The sequence below is a fragment of the Octodon degus genome, unplaced genomic scaffold (assembly GCF_000260255.1).
Source record: "Octodon degus isolate 3935 unplaced genomic scaffold, OctDeg1.0 scaffold00145, whole genome shotgun sequence".
Classification (NCBI taxonomy): domain Eukaryota; kingdom Metazoa; phylum Chordata; class Mammalia; order Rodentia; family Octodontidae; genus Octodon; species Octodon degus.
The window spans coordinates 314,731-315,402 of NW_004524721.1; positions in this window are offsets into that span (position 1 = coordinate 314,731).

Genomic DNA, 672 nt, shown 5'->3' on the forward strand with positions numbered 1-672 from the left:
CCTGAGTTCAATCCCTGGTTCCTCAAAAAAAAAAAAAAAAAGTAAAGCCATGTTGTTATGTTGAGCTGTAGAGGACTTAGGTCAACAATTTCTGACATTGCCAGTGAAGCAGAAGACCCAATATTATTATGGGCTACTGGACTCTTTTAGAATATTTTGCTGAGTTAACACACCTATAATATTCAAATAACAGAACTTAACAAAAAAGGGGATACAGATAAATGTCCATTTTGTATCTGTGTATTCAAAATGGTTAGGATAGATATATAGTTGCATTCTCTTAATGAATAGAGAGATTTGTTCTAATAATGTTTGTAAATAGGATATCAGGTCTGCATCTTGTACAGCAATTAACCACTAGGAAGAATGTATGCAATGTGTTAAATATTGAAACTGTCCCACCAATTAGGTTTGAAACTGTCTCATTGCTATTTGTTTCTCAATAAAATTATGGAAAAAAAGAATCTTCACCAGATTTTCAAAACTAGCAGTTAATTGGCAGGATTCTCACCGTGACTGACTATATATGCCAATACCTGTGAACAAAGCAACTGCACTGAAAATGCCCATGTGTAATAGTAGGGTCATGCTTGGAGTGCCTGCCATATTGGTCTTCTGAATACTTGTGCATGTCATGATATGCCAATTGTTGCTATGTGTCTCTTCTGTAGG